At 36.9% G+C, this 16666-nt stretch overlaps 1 long non-coding RNA gene across 1 annotated transcript; it reads left to right on the top strand.

Moving 5' to 3' along the window:
• Positions 1-1627: 1627 nt before the first annotated feature.
• On the top strand, positions 1628-16490 carry LOC143740813 (uncharacterized). Its single transcript, XR_013204903.1, has 3 exons — positions 1628-1703; positions 4755-4856; positions 16306-16490. It is a non-coding gene; the product is annotated as an uncharacterized LOC143740813 (long non-coding RNA).
• Positions 16491-16666: the final 176 nt, after the last annotated feature.

Genomic DNA, 16666 nt, shown 5'->3' on the forward strand with positions numbered 1-16666 from the left:
ACGGCAGGATAATTAGGCCGATTTTAGCCCTCGATCTAACCCTTCCGACAATCTTAAGTATGCTCAGATTATGGTCAAATAATCTGATCAGATATTCCTGCCGTGTGTGGTGTGTTAAGAGTGCTCTCGTCTGCTCGGAAGGACGTCGGGACCGCTCCGATCTCAAATCGGGGATATCCAACATGTTGGATTTTTTTGGCCCGATTTCTCCTCGTGTGTGGTGTCCCCCGGGGACAAACGAGCACGCAGCCTGTGGACTGTGGCGTGTAGCCAATCAGAAAGCGAGGTGACGAGGCGCAGAGGAAGCACCGGGAAACAAAATCAAAACAGCCGTCCATGCTCGCATTGTCTCCACTTCTTTGACCATCGCCTTTTCTTTTGATAAAGTTTTTTTTTGGTTAAAAACAAACTACAAACTATCGCCACTGCATCCTCTTCGTCCGCCATGATTGTTTACTCTGAAGTCACGTTTGATCTCGAGGGATTTTGCGAGATTTTCCGTCTGACCTGTGAATACTCGGGAGTCAAATCGGTTCGTGTGTGATGTGTTGATTTTGCCGTGTGGCTGCGCAACACACACTGTACGACCAAAACTGTTAGACCCGTGATTTTTTATCGCTGTGTTTGGGGTCTCTCAGATTTGGAAAATCGGCCGACAATTTTAAAATCGTCCCGTGTGAACCAGGCTTCACTTGTTCAGATGACATTTTCCGGTGAAAATTCTTATTTTGGTCATACTTCAAAAAAGTAGAATCTGTGATTCCGAATGACAGTATTCACACTGGCTCGGTGACTGACAGTCACACATTCTCCTCAAAACATTGGATTCATCCGCACTGGTTTTAACCGTGCCGATAGCCTGGTTAAAACCAGACCCTTCTCAGTCGTAAATGAGTTAGGGTCTGGGGAAGGTTCATTCACAGCTCATTTCCAAAGGGGCGTGACCAACGGACGTCACTCAAATGCCTCTGTAAGCAATTGGATAGACCTTAAAACCAATCAGATCAATCGTCATCTTGTAAAGCCCGCCTTAACGTTTGTGATTGGTGCCTTGATTTGGAAAGATTGGAAATGAGCTTGAATGGGCTCTTCGCCAGACTAACTTGCAGAGCAAATCTAAATTTGTTCTTCTGGATTTTCCCAGGCTACCGTGCCGAGGCACAACCCACGTAAAGTTGATAATTCCGCGAATAACTGCAATTGCAGATTTCGAACAGACATGACAACAAAGAGGAAAAACTACGAACTGTAGCTTTAAGTAATTTAAATATTTTATTGTAATAATATTTTAGATACATGCTGATTCATTTTCTGTTCCACAACCTCAGCAGAACTGCAGCATTTGTCTCATACAATGGGTGGTGACAGTAAAGATGCTTCAATTTTATAAATATATATATATTTTTTTATTTTTTTTTATACATGATTATTATATTGTTAAATGTTAAATAATTTTATTATGTAATATTATTTCATATTAATACTAGATTTCTGAGTGAAAAGTAATTTTTTTATGTTAACTGGAAACTTTTTAATACCAATCATTATTTCCCCTGCATCATTTTTGTGTTGCCTTGAATTATCTTTTTACCAAACATGAAATTGTCTATTCCCATACTGTTCCAAACAGGTGCTGATGAGTGTTCATGAGCAGCCACTGATTTTTGTAGGAAATCCCACATCCTGCTTCCCATAAGACAAAGGTAAGAACCCCTGATGTGTTCACAAGAGCACACAATAGATAACACATGCTTTGTAATCCACAGCCATTTATTCATGTCACTGCTAATGTATTAAGGAATGTTCCTGGTTTCCCGGTATTTGTGAAACAATGTTGATTGCCTTGATAATTATTTTCCCTCATTTGTCTAAAAAAAAGGGAGAAAAGGAATGAATTCAAAACTGACTGTTGCATGAGCATCAACATGTTAAAAGCACATGTGCTAACCACTGCACCACACATATACAACCAGGCTGGCAGAAGTGAAATATTTTACATTGCTTTATGTTTCCCATTACATTTGGCCAGCTGTTATTAGTAATTTTGTTGGCATTGTCTCTTCACTTTTGATTTATGAGTCCCTCTTTTACACATAAAGTTTTTACATTTATTTACTTGGCAAACAGTTTACAAAAAGTCCTGTTTATTACCTGTTAAATAAACCCAGCCATCGCCATTATATTTGCAGGCTTCAAATTAATGCATTTAGGGTCAAGCAAAAAAAAAGAAAAGGAGGATAAAAAAAGTCTTAAACATCCAGTGTGATTAAATATGAGCAGATGATACCACACAGGAGAAATAAACAGAGGGAATTATCAGGTCCATTGGACCATGCACATAATTGAACATGCGAGACACCGCAAAAAACACTCTAACGTCTGAGATCTTGTGCAGCTGAGACCGCAAGCAGAAATGGAGCTTGGATGTGATGTCTGTTGCAGAAACTCAAGAAGAAGAGAAGTCAAAGCAAGATGACTAATCTGTGGGCCCTGGATGTTTTTGCGCAAAGATAAATCAAGTGAAGCAATGTCAAGTCTCGTTAGTAAATGATGAATCAGGTCGAATATTTTGCAAATACAACCCAGAGCGGTTTCCTGGAAAGTCTTGACATCATTTACACAGCTGCTCATGTAAACGTATCATCCTGAGCCTTTATTACACTTGAGAGCCCTGCGGTGGAGTTTCCTACAAGTGGTCAGGCTTTACCTTAGGATCCGTCAGGGAGGTGAAGACCTCCCACTGGTGTCTGGGTAGAAACGGACCAAAGATAGACAGGACTAAATGTAAGGTGATGTTTTAATGGCTTTTCTTAATGTTTTTAACTGCTATGTGTGTTTTTCTCATTAGAATTTAGACAAAGTATGTTTTATTTTACTATTAAACGTCTTAAATTCCACCGTGAGGTTTGTCCATTAGATCTTTCTCATTTGCAAAGTCTATTTGCTTAAGTCTAGAAGCGTCTAGCATGTTGACAAGTTGACAAAGAGAGAACTTGGGTTAAAACAAGAATGTTTTTGAGCGATCCCAGAGCTCACCGTTGACTTACACCTTAACCTGACAACATATCGCTCTTAGAAAACTGATACGGATGACTCTTCTAACTCTTCTTGCATATCTCACAACCTTCCACTCCACAGCATTAGAGTGTCATGGTCACGACTGACATGGAAAATTTTGACTTTTAAACAATTTAATACCTTCTGAAGGAAGTGTCTGGCAGTGAAGTGATCTGGATGACAGTGGGTGCTACTGACGTCTCATTGTAGGTTATGGGAAGTGAGATAAGTCGAAGGGAAGAATATGGACTGAACACTTCAAAGCAGACATGCCCACTATGTCATTGTAAATGGGTATACGGCCAAACTACTGGGGGGAAGAAGATAATGCTTCAAAAGTATTTGAAAGTTGGAGATAAGGATCTCATCAGTGCCCAATAAATAACCTTCTGTGGTGTCTGTTCACAGTAAGATGTCACGGATGTAGCATGCAGCTTTGAAGCATTAAAACAAGAGAAGGGTATCACAGTTTACTTGGTTCAGATATCTTGCCCTGGTTTCACATACAAGATTTAAGACTAGTCCCATGTTAAAATGCATGTTTGACTTAAAAGGAACTTGCACTGACATATTGTCTTAAAATATGTTAGAGCCAATATTGTGTCACAAACTGCACACCAGTAATGTTTTTTTCTAAGGCACATTTATAAAAGCTACTTAAATGTCCTAATTGAACTAAAACCTAATCCTGGCTTAATTTAAGCCCTGTCTGTGAAACCAGGCCATAATGTCAGAAAATAATGACACTTCTTTGTTTTTTTTTCCTTATTTCTTTTTCTTCTTTTTATTTATTAAGCAGATTTCATTAATTTGAATGTTTTTCCAAACTAATCTGTTGCAGTGTAAAAGAAGTAAAATATGTTAGTAATTATAATGGAATAAGAATGTTAAAATGCTATTAAAAACAGGCTATTTAGTTGTGTTCCCTTAGCAAATATTTTGAAACTTACATTTGATTTTAAAAGACTATACATGCACTTTTTGAAGAGATATGTATAAATAACCTCATCATTTAAAATTATAATGTATATTGTATTTAACGAGGCAGTACATGTAGATACTGTATATTAAGAGTAAAAAGTGTGCTAAAATTATGCTTTTTGTAAATACAAGTTCCCTCATAATTTACAGTGAAGATGGGACATCCCCGTATAACACATTTAATTGTTATTTAAACAAATGTATTTCATTTTTGTCCCTATCAGTTATGCATATTGTGGTGGTTTATGTTACATTTTATGTTATTTAGTTCATGTTTATTATGTCATTTTACTAAGTTATGTGCGTTGCCTTGGTGGTGTTTAGTAATTGTGTGGGTAACAAACTATTTACGTTCATTAGTCATAGGTCAAGCATTTGGCCTTCTTTTACCACTTATTTGTTTTATGGCTTCTAGGTTAGTAACATTATACTGTATAGGTCAATTAACTATCCTATAATGCCTGAAATATGGCCAACCTATTATTTAGAGTTACTTTCTGACAACCACAGCTGCCATTCTTTAAATTAATTAATGTTTTACAGTATACTGTATTCTTAATATGTTTCTAAAAAAACATTTTTAAAACATTTTTTAAATACATAGCATGACAAAGGTAATTGACAGTGAAGCTGATACATCATACAGTAATGCAAATGTCAACTGCTTGCTGGGTTTGTACTATAGCTGTTATTTATTGGAATGATCTGTCTTACAGGCTGTGCTCAGTTAATGTTTTCGGACTGCACATCCAGACTGATGAAATCCAACCTTTATGGCTCTAAAATATTCATGCCGATGCTCAATGTCTTTCCACTCTGTAAGTATGCCCTGCTTTGTTCATCTTGTTCCAATTTCCTTTAGTGAACGAACGGCCTGTCAGTTCTTAAGATAATCAGGCAGTTCATTACTCTTTTCATGCTTTTGGACTATTGGTAATTTTTATACCTTCAGCTCTGTCCAGGAGTTTGTAAATCATATTACTGTCATCATCACATTAAACTGTATTATTGGCTGGTCAGTTTTTTTCACTCTGTTACAAAAGGACTACTGTCATTTTGAAATGAGTGTCTGGTTGGACACCTGATCATGGAATTACCCACTGCACAATCAGGTGTCCAACCAAATACTTGTTTCAAAATGACAGTAATCTTGGTTTGTTCTTCACTGAGAGGGTTTGAGTTAGCTGGTTTCTTGTTTGTGTTTCTCACAGCATGCAGAAGAACCTCACTTTTACGGGGACATATTTATTGCGTGAGAAATCAACACATGACACGTGACATTTAGTTTAATTTGAAGCACTATTTACACTCTATTATTTATACACAAATTATTTAATCATGTTATTCCAAATAACCAAACTGAAAATATTTTTTTTTTGTTGATCAATTTGATTTCTTATTTTTTGGGTGAAATGTGTGTGTGTGTGTGTGTGTGTGTGTGTGTGTGTGTGTGTGTGTGTGTGTGTGTGTGTGTGTGTGTGTGTGTGTGTGTGTGTGTGTGTGTGTGTGTGTGTGTGTGTGTGTGTGTGTGTGTGTGTGTGTGTGTGTGTGAGAGTGAGATCTGGATGTAGAACCAAATGGAGCAAATAAAAAAACTACAAATATGTCATAAACACTTTAAACTAAGAACAAAGTAATTTTTTTGTGAGAAATTATATTAATGACTATACATGTGGGGTTATTATATATTATAATATTTATTCATATTTTGAAACTTTTTTTTGTCATTTTGTTATGTGCTTTTGTCATTTTTATTATTTTTTGCTGTTCTATTTCGGTTTTAGTTTGAGTAATTTTAGTACTTCAACTTTTTCATTTCTAATTTTTCTAATTTATCTTCTAATTAATAAAGTATTTCATATAATATTTATATTCTATTTTATATCTACTTTTTTCAATTAATGAAAAATATGTATTATTTTTAATATTTTTAACAGATTAACAATCCTTCATTAGTTAACATTAGTAAACTACATTAGATAACATGAACTAACAATGAACAATAATTCTGCAGTATTTCAACATGTACTATTAGGCTTACAGTACATAATTAAAATCAAAAGTTGTGTCTTTTGAGATTAGTTAATACACAGTGTACTAACATGAACAAACAATAAACAATTGTATTTTTTATTAACAAACGTTAAAAAAGATGAATAAATGATAACGACACCGGTGTGGTCGCCCACCAGAGAGTCTGTGGGGATTTATCGAATTGATGGCCACAGGTCACAGGACCCATAAAACCTAAGCATTGTAAAGTGACAAAACAAATTCATGGTGAGGAGGGTGAGGGTCAGGAAAGGGAGTCACAGAGGAACCTTTCAGTTTGTGGAAATCCATCTACAGCTTCTATCTCCTGATGCTCTCATGAAGTTCTCATAGACCGTGTTTCATTACACTTCAGCATATGAGTGGCTGGTTATGCTGTAGGCTCTTCTTTGACAGTACCAGGCAGAGAATGTCAACACTGGGGCGGGATGAGATTCAACGAGCCTCTTTAGAGTAATGTTCACAGAGCTAGAGGAGTATAGGCCTGTCTGGATGAGTAACAATCCTGTCTGTCTGAAACAGTCCAGCAGCCCCTCTATCAACAGCCAGAATGCTGTTTTCTTCCAGAAATGGGGGTCTGTGCTTCACGGATTCTGTGTAGGTGAAAGCAGCTGGCACTCTCTCCATTTATAGGTTTGAAACCAGCTCTGGCTGTGGTTATGATTACTGATTCTTACAAGTGTGCTGTAATGTAGTTTGTCATACCATCAGACCTGCTCTGGTTTATTGTCAGTTCGATTCCCATGGCTTTGGATCATGTACTCCAAGGGCTTGAACGTTTATTGTCTTTAAAATATATTACTTTTATCGGAACAGCAGGTACAATTACAGCAGGGGGCCGCATCTCTCTCTCCTCCTCTGAGCCCATTGACTTTTAACAGACCTCCTAAAGCAAGCAGTGGGTTTAGAGGTGGGTTGGGGGATGGGGATGGGGATGGGGGGGTAATTGAACATGAGTGGGGGAAAGTCTTTCTGGCTTGTTTGATAAAGAAAAGGGAGAGCACTCCATCGCGCTATGATTGGTTATTATTGGCTATGATTCCGTGTTAATTTCGTTGATAATTCGAATAATTATCATCATTATTTTCGTCAACGACATTTTTTCACAGACGAAAGCTAGACGATAACTAAATAAAAACTAGTTTTGAATGACAGAAATTATGACGAAAATCTATTGACATTTTTGTCAACGAATAAATACTAGATGAAAACATTAGATGGTGACGATTTGGGATGTGATCCAGTCAGAACTGATGTCCTGCGTTTGTGATAGATACACACATTTGTATTGTAACGTGCTGATCTACCCAGCGGCACACGAGTTGGCATGCGCTGCATGTCTCATAAAACGTTAAAAATTGTAAATGTCTGGGAGAAAGAGTAGAGCAGACATATAGGGCATTTCAGAATGTTTGTAAACAATAGGCACCAAGATACTTCCGGGTGGCAGAAGTCGAGCGGCTTCTACTGACCAACTGAAGAGATCCAGCCAGCTACTGTAAATAGTTACATAGTTAAAAACATTGTTGTTGATCAAAGTTTAAACTATGACGAAAACGTGTTGTGTTTGCGCCACCAGATATACAGCAAAAGGTGTAGGGTTTTATCGATTTCCTTCAGAAAAAAGCACATTTATCCAGCGGAACCTGTGGGTGAGGAGGTTAAAGCGAGTGGACGTCATCAAAAGTAGTGCATGTCTTATCGTCTTCTTTGCGCTTGGCCCCGATAAAGGCTGCTTGCAGCTATATTTGAATATTAAAATTACTTGAATTTTGAGAGTGTTGACTGAATTTCCATTCAGATATTAAGACTCCTTTAAAATGTTTAAAATGTTAAAAAAGTAGAAAACTGTCCATCTACAAAATCATTGCAGAACATAATTATCTTCAGCTGGGGAAACTCGAGACTAATATTAGTAAACTTAAGGTCTCTGTTGAAGATCAGACTCATTGCCAGTCACTGCCTGAAGTAAAAGTATTATAGAGGGTTTGCACCTTAAACAACAGCATGGATTGCACTGTTTATGTACTACTGAACACATTCTTACACTAATTTATGATGTCTAAACTGCGGGAAGCTGCGAAATCATGAGAAGGACTTAGTAAGCAGGAAAGACAGCGGAATTTTGACGAACTGAAGTTAATATGTGGTAAAGATCCGAACGAGCTTCTCTAGCCCTTACCGCTATTCTTCCTTCTATTTCTTATCCCGACATAGGCTACGTTCAGATTGTCAGTCCAAAAAAAGCATATGAAATCCGTTTCAAGCTACATCCTTATGTGGTTTGAAATAATCGTCTATCAGGAAATCCGCTTCAGTCTGAACGCTCTGATCGGATTTCGCGTGGTATGTGACTTTCTCACGCCACGTAAAATGTAAACGTCAGACGTTGTTATAGGGAACATGCTGAAAGTCGCTGCCGAAACAAGGCTGTGTTGTTGCAAAATGCCGGACTAGCAGAACGTTTTTATTTTTAAACATATTTTGAAACCGGCGCAGATAAGAGCGTGGAAAAAAGCTGTGCATTTTTCCTACAGTTCTGCAGCTCTAGACACAGGAGTCCAGTGCGGCAGCTACACATTTCCATGTTGTAAAATTTAAATAAGACAACATTTCTATTGCAAATGCAAACCCCTCCATCAACGCAACGTCATTGCCAAAGAGCTGCATGAACACACAAATCGGATCTGAACAGTTGCGATACACAGTGTGGACATCATTTTAGATCAGATTCCAATCGGATACAAAGATACTCGGATTTGGACTGACAGTGTGAATGTAGCCATAGTTAACCACTTTACGTCAACATTTTATCCTTAGTCAACGCTTCATTTACACTTGTGGCTAATGCTGTGCCTCTCTCAACCCCAAATGCCATCTTTCATCCGTTTTTTGCACTCTTCTCTTTAACTTTTGTCAGTATATAGTACTCAAAATGTTTTTTCCCGGTGCGACCGATTAGTACAGACCAAAACACGACCATTTTTCAGCAGCAATAATCAGCCAAATATGCAAGTCCGTTCAGTTCTGTGGCATTGTTTACGTTCAGTGCCTCCAAAATGGCCGACTTCCGGATTGATAACGTGTAGTGAAAACCCTCTATTAAAATAGAAAAAGAAAACCAAAAGTGTATAGCAATCATAATACAAATAATAATATAGCAGGTATGTTTGGGGGCGTTTCTGATATGGGTTGTGATTATCTGGTACTGTTCTTGATCAATGCTTATAAAAAAAAATGCTTATAGAGAGTTTTTGCTATGTGTTTTTATTATTCCAGACAAAAGCAAATCTATGGAATGCACTGTAAAAGAAACACAGCAGGCATGAGAGGAATCCAGAACAATACTTTGAAATGAATGGTGTGACCAAAGCCAGGAGACATACCCGAGATGATTTCCTTCAATCTCGGACAGGATTGTTGTAACAGTGCATAACTCATTAAAGGGAGAGTTCACTCAAAAATTACAGTTCTGTGACTGTCATGTCATTGCAAACTTGAATGATTTTCTTTCTGAAAATTAGAAATTTTGAAGAGTGCAATTACAGTGAACAGACAGAATTTCTCCTTTTGTGTTTCTTGAAAGAACTAAGTCGTACAAGTTTAGAACAACATGAGGCATGAGTAATTGTCATTTGTCATAAATTTGTCATTGAATTTCACTTATGTTTTTATAGCTTGTTATACACTGTAGGTATAAATCTGAAATCTATGTGTAAGAGATTAGCTGTAAGAGTCACATGGTGTTGAAATCGTGCTGCACTCGGTGAGAATCATAAAACTTTACAGCTGCTTTCATCTTTGTTCACATTCTTTAAGAGTCAAGACATGCTTTGATTCTGGTGACCAGTAAAGGATAATTTCAGACTGTACTACCTGGATGAGAACATATGACTAAGACGGACCAAACCAAGACATGGGCAAACAGGTTAATTACAGTTTATTAGGAGAATAGTGAGTATGCTTGTCAAGCATTTCTCCGTTGGTTAGGAAGTTTTTTTTGTGTTTGAGAAAACAGCAGGATGCCTCTTGACTCAAGTTTTTAATTTCAGCTTTGTCACAATCACTCATCGAAATCAATATATGTGTAGCATCATGAACATCTGATATCAGATGTACTTGACTCATTGCATAATTAGAGTCATGCGGAAGTTATGATGCAAAAATAATTAGGAGTTTATCGATTTTATGACTTGGTCTTATTGATTTTTGGTGGCTTGGCAGGGTCAACCCCCTTCCCATATTACAGATGAGGAACTTGCTTTAGTAATTAACACATGTTGATGTCTCCTTCACTCTTATTATGGTTTCATAGAACCGACCCGTGTTCCCCTCTCAGCTTCAGCCCTGCATGGCTTGGGTCAGTTGGTTCATTCCATAGAAGAGTGACATGTGGCATACGTATGACCATCAAAGGCTATTTGCGCCATATGGAGAACTTGTCCTCTTCTTATCTCGCTCATCACGAGAAGATATATTTAGTGGATGATATGTGTGGTATGGTCTAAATCAATATCAAAATATAGCTGCAAGCGATAATCATTAAGGTCCAAGCAGATTGGAAAAATGTGAAGCCAAATTTCAATGCTGCAGTTGTTTTGATGGTAAATTTCAACTTCCTTGATTTCAGCTGCTTAGTTTTAAGGATACAATTATAGCATACAGCACAATATTCTTACACAAATGTCATGTAAATTTGATGAACTGGTTTAATGTTTTCCAGAAAATTCAATATGACAGAATTTTGGGTAACACTTTATGTGGCTAAATGTAGAATTCAGAAACCCTTGTTATTAGCGACACCGGTGGCTGTTAAGTGAAACTGCAGCCAGCAACTTATTGCTTTTGCTCGCACTCATGCACACTTAACGTTCAAGACTGTACATGATTCAATACTCACAGCATAGTTCTTTTTAATTATTTGCTTGGAAGTAAAAAGAAGTTGGAAATACCTTTTTTTGCGATATACTGATAACAAACATCCTGACGCCATCCACGCTGCTGAGGGCGACGTTTATGAATAAGTAAATATGTGCTGCACGCTTTCCTCTCAATACCAAAATAAACACACTACAAAAATGTGAGAAAACAGCAGTTAAGTAAGCATACGATCACATATACATATGTTTGCACAAGCTCTGCAATTCACCGGCATCATGTCAACAAATAAGGTAATTGAAAGTACACTGTTATGTTTGATTATAAAGTAAGCGTCACATCCTTTCCATTTTCCTGGCAAAAATGACCAGTGTCCTACACATAAAAATATTTTTTTAGTTTTGTTTTTTATTTAGATTTAACTTATTTTTATTCTAGTTTTAGTCATTTTAGTACTTTACCTTAAACCTATTTTATTTCAGTTAGTTGTCAAGGCAACATTTCTAATTTTTGTTTTTAAGTTATCTAATATTTATGTTTTAGTTAACAATAAAGTCACAGGTACACACACTCCGAACCACGGTCACCTGGACTCATCAGCATTTAAGAGTAATTGAAAAAGAATGCCATTGTAACAGAATATACAGAGTATTGTGTTTCACTTCGGCCGCAGGGTAAACTGGACACACGTTTTCCCTCTGTTGTGCTCTCTGCATGATTACAATGTTCCAGAGCATCTTTCTCTTTCTTTGTGCCTCAATTGACACAGAAACTACTAGGAGACTTGTGGTCTGTTCTCTTCACATCTTTGCTATGTAATTGCTGATCAAGAGAGTGTTCAAATTGGTGCAACAGATAGAAGGCACACTTTGATACATTAAGGCGGAAAAACAGAATATACCTATATATATATATACAGCAATATGTGCACTGGACAGGATATGTTTGTTGGACTCGTCTGGTATGAAAACAGTGGAATGTCTGATATTTCGTACATGGTATCAGCAGGTGCTTTTGTGAGAGACTCAGGTGATCATAGTGTTTTAGGTTATAACTGTTTCTGCTTGAAAATGTCAAGATTAAAATGTACGTTTATGCATTTGGTAACTTGAAGTGCATTCAAGATAGACATTTAACTGTGTGTTACTTGGGCATCAAACCCATGACCCTGAAAATTAAACTCATTACCATTTCTAGTGCAGTTTTTAACCAATTAAGCTATAGTGTTTATTATGATGTTTGAAGAGGTTTAATCAAAGCTTCTAGGAATTATTTGTTTTAGGAAAAAGAGGGAAACCTCACCCTCGTTAAACTCATCTGTAGATTGTTTATATTTCGGACATTTACAGATATTTAGAATAACAAGCTGAACAGGAAAAAGAACTGCACTGTAAACTTTATTACATTTACGCCTCAATTGTTTTATTTTCTTAGACGACCAAATTGGCCAACAGTGTCTCTTGCATCTGCTCTGGTCTCTGTTAATTTATTTTAATTTAATAATTTAATTTAAAACAATAGTAATAATAACTACAATATGTAATAATACATATAATATTACATTTAAATGTAAAAATATATTATTAATAAAAATAATAATAATATGATACAAATAAGATGTTTTAATACATACTTTTAATATGTATTCATATTAATCAATATTTTCATTATTAATTCTATTATTCTTATTATTCACTGTCATTTTCAACACCTGATGCACAAGTTAAACTTAAGTTTTTTGTGTTTGGTTTAGTACAAGGGGTAGAACATATGTTTCTGTCTGTAGCAACGCTCAGTAACCTGAGGCAGTCATTGATAGAGTGATCCTGCACACACTGACTCCAGTTCAAGTGTGACATTCAACCTCCACCTCCTGCTTAGGGAGGGCAAAGGTGCTTCTGGTGTCATCCTGTCGATTAGCCAGCCGTGTCATTAATTGGCTCTACTTTTTGTGACCTCTGGTTGACTGTAGTTTGCTCACCGTCCTCCTACATCTTTTATTGTTTTATAATTTATCGGGTTTAACTTTTATTCATTGGCTATACGTGCTAGAAGCAAAACACCCTTTGCAAGACTATAAAGAGTAGATAAAGAATCTAAATTCACTTATACACTCTACTGAGTTGATCAGTCTCGGTTAGGTTTGACTGGAGGGAGATTGCTTTGTCCTAAAGGGCCTGGGAATATTTTTGTCTCCAGTCTCCTCCCACTTAAAGCCACCTGGGCCTCATTTCCTCACTTCCTCTCCTTACACTTCATATCTTTCACTGAGAGTTAAAACACCTGATAAAACGCCCTGCTGACACCTGAGGCCAACTAAAAGATTCATTTCTGAATGAAAAAAACCCTGAGGGGCTTTATGAGAGTATGACTTTTTTGTAGTTTGTTCAAGAAAGATTATCATTTCAATCATTATTACCTAGCTCAGTAATTATTTGTTTACACTTTTTGGAAATAATAGGTTTTGTATGATCAGTTTGAGCTAGTAGAACAAAACGGTTGACCTGTGTTTCTTTTCTGTACTAATTTCAAATGTTGAACATTCACTTTTTTCCTCAGCGCGACATTTTCTTAAACATTGCATTGTTCCGCGTTGAGGAACTTACACCCATGAGCTGCCGCTTGACAGATCCAGTTAGATTGTGTTATCATTTATTCATTCTGCTTCGCTTTCCCTGAAATTAGAACTAATCTAACCAATGTATAATTTACCATTAGTGAATACTTACCTAATGCATATTTCAACACCAGGCAGCTGCGTCTTTGTCTTGTAGGTGCTGATCACTTAGTGCTATTGAATGAGCTTGGAGATTGTGACAGGTCACAGGTTCAAATGCCCAGAGGTCAATGTCACACACATATAAGCACAATGACAATTAAGGGTTTGTCTTGATCCACCCTGTTATAGCCTTTGCAGCTACTTTAACGGTCACTGACCTGGGTATTTTCTGGTTGGAAATTAAACCAATATATATATATTCTGAGATTCAGATGAATGTGTTATGTAAAACCCAAATGCTTACTGTTAAGAATAATAACTCTTACAGAGTCACTAGTTTAATCAAATCTGCTGCACATTTATGATATGGATTCTGTGGCATAGCACACAAAAGATGTCTTGCTGCTTTTTGTTTTTAAATGGGAATCGGCTAGGAAATTGGTGCAAATTACCCTCAAATTGAAGGCTGTCAGAGGTGTCAAACAGTTCACATTGTAGCGTCACTTGTGGTAGATGTGAATTGCATGAACTTTCTTGCACAAATAGAGTGAATTTTTGTAGTGCACACTGTTTAGAAGCAATATACTGTATTAGCTTATTGGTACTAAGCTTTGGGGCCCAGTGCCATTCCTGCATAGAAATGCAGGAACGGTATTGGAGTTTCCTCTTAAATATTGTGGTTGGCTTGTAAATTAATCATTAAGAAAACCTTGGATTAAATGAGAGCAAGATAAATGTAGGCTTTGAAACTGGTCAGTATATTTACCCATATTTAGCTTTCAACATAGAACTTAGGAACAAACAGTCCTTTGGAAGTTCGCTGCCTGAAACCCTCTCTTTTAGCTTGCACAGTGACACACCTGAGAGAGAGAGAGAGAGAGAGAGAGAGAGAGCCCAGGCAAAGGTCCTCACTGCAAGAAAGGTAGAATTTCACCCCCTTTGAAGTAACAGAGAAGGATTCAGGCCCCTCATTAGCCAGATAGAATCTACACTCAGACATGTAAGTTAGCGATTCAAATCTATTGGGACAGATTGAATTCCGTTAAATAGTGCTGTTTTTTAGTTTTCTCAGGCTCTCTTGGCTATCTCTTATGAGGCAGCAAACAATGAGAAACACTGCAGGACATTCAGTGGCAGAGGCTGGCTGGGAAAAATCCTCTGGCTGTCTCATATTCGCTCCTTTCACAAATCCCTCCATAGATAGGTTATCTGTGTAAATGGCAGTCTGTACCCCAGAGTACTTTAATATGATAATGATTATTTTTTAAAGAGGACAAGAAAAAGGAAAGTTGGTCAGCAGAATTTTTTTTAAATTTTATTTTAGTTGGCCAATTAAAATAAGTGAAATACTCATGGAATAACTGTGAAAATGCACTAAAGGTCACTAAAGCAGACAACTTGCAAAAGTAATCGTACAGTTTTTATGCAAAAGCTTTTAAACTGTACATGCAATTGCTGTTCTAAATTGTCGTGAATTATCTAGGATTTATCCAGTGTTACATGTGCATATGTTCTCTCTCCTTTATTTCTGTTAAAAGTAAGTTTATTTAAATGTAATTGTTTCTCTATATCATTTTTTTCCAAATAGGTTCACTGCTAAACATGATTATTGAACATGATTTAATGTACTATTTATCAATGTATACTCTAAATAGGCGATGTATCCCAGGAGATACTTAACTGTTAAATTTAAAATAAAAGCATTAGAAAAGTTTTAGAAAAGACATATAATTGTGGAAATTTAAAAGCATTCAATCCATTAAACAGCAAATATTAGAATTGGTCAAAAGTCACAATGTCGTCCATGCACTTTTATCTTCCATCGGCTAGGGTGGTCCAATATTCACTAGAAACCAAAAGAACATTCAGTTCCTCTTTAAAAATCAATTAAGTGTGTCGCAATAATCAGTGTTCTTTGAGTTCCCATTCTTTTTGATTGGTTCCTTGTCCTTAGTGTTGGCAGGAAATGTCTGACAGAGGAAGTGTGTGATAAGACCAAGGTGTTTGCTGGGAGATGTGAGATTAAGTGCTGGACCAACATTTCTGAGGACCCCGGCTACCGGGTTAGACAAGTAATAGGTAGATGGAGCCTTTGAGGGTTACGGGGAAAGGAAAGACACCTTCGAATGAAAACAGCCATTTATCCTCAAACATGAGCTTTTGAGAGGATTAGTCTAGGGTTTTGGGTTTTCTCCTGTTGTTAAAGTTTGTCTCACTAGAGGGACCCAGTGCCAGTACAGTTTTGTTTTAACTCCAGACTCAAGAACAAGAACAGCACCCCACATCTTTGCCATTTCAATGATAATATGTATAGATAAGAATGCGAGAAACAGTACTTTGAACATTGTGCTATAGAAAAGGATGACAATGATTTGCCGGGCAATGCGTTTTGCAAAACAATATGCCCTACTAACTAAATGATGAATGAAATTGGCAAAGGTATATCTGTTTCTGTGAGCACAGTGGAAACATTTGTTAACAAAACTTTGTATCTGAAGATAACTAGACTTTTTGGCATAATATTAACTGAAAATCATACTGTGTTATGAATGCTTTCAAATGCACTAGGCACAGTTTAGTTGTACTAACACATGTTTCTTTTCCCTCTTTTTTTGCAGCCCTTCCCCCCAACCGAAATGAGTAAACGTCTCCCCCCGGTTAGTGGTTGACTTCCTCGCTTATTTGCAACTCCAATAGATAATTTGGCACAAGATAAGCCTGGCATGACTCATGACTGTGAAATGATTATGCAAAATGAGAATTTAAATTAATAAGCTTTTCCTTCACGACACCCCCACACAGAAATTTCTAGAAACACACATAATCCCTTAAAGATCTTCTCACACCATGTTTAGTTAAAGTACTAAGTGACTTGGCTCTCAGTTGCGCTACAGGTTGGAATTTAAGACTGAAGATGTGCCCAAATATGATATAAATGGTATTTACTTGGCAGAAGTTGAATCTGGCTTGGTTTTTCCA

This window comes from Siphateles boraxobius, unplaced genomic scaffold, assembly GCF_051911475.1.
Source record: "Siphateles boraxobius isolate OS27281-9 unplaced genomic scaffold, OSU_SipBor_1 18, whole genome shotgun sequence".
NCBI classification, from domain to species: Eukaryota; Metazoa; Chordata; class Actinopteri; order Cypriniformes; family Leuciscidae; genus Siphateles; species Siphateles boraxobius.